Source organism: Sinocyclocheilus anshuiensis, unplaced genomic scaffold (assembly GCF_001515605.1).
Source record: "Sinocyclocheilus anshuiensis isolate Anshui unplaced genomic scaffold, SAMN03320099.WGS_v1.1 scaffold999, whole genome shotgun sequence".
In the NCBI taxonomy this organism is placed as follows: Eukaryota; Metazoa; Chordata; class Actinopteri; order Cypriniformes; family Cyprinidae; genus Sinocyclocheilus; species Sinocyclocheilus anshuiensis.
Window position 1 is genome coordinate 845,198 of NW_015544197.1, and position 353 is coordinate 845,550.

A 353-nucleotide genomic window follows, 5' to 3' on the forward strand; every position below is an offset into this window, starting at 1 on the left:
TCACAATGGCCATTAAACAGCCAAGTATAGGTTTTCCAGAGCAATTTAAAAAGTTGCAATAAATAAAGAAAAGAAAAGAAAAAAGAAAATATTTCATAAAACTTAAAAATTCTAATTTCCCTGACTCACACACACACACACACACACACACAGATATATATATATATATATATAATGCTTAAAATTTTAGATATGCTTAAAATGTTTATGTATCCAAATTCAAACATGCTCATGATGCACGAAAACAAACCTCACTGGCTTTTGTGGAAGCTCAGGCGTGCTTGCGTAACAAAAACTGATTGGTTCTTGAGCATCAGGCAAACACATATATATATATATATATATATATATAT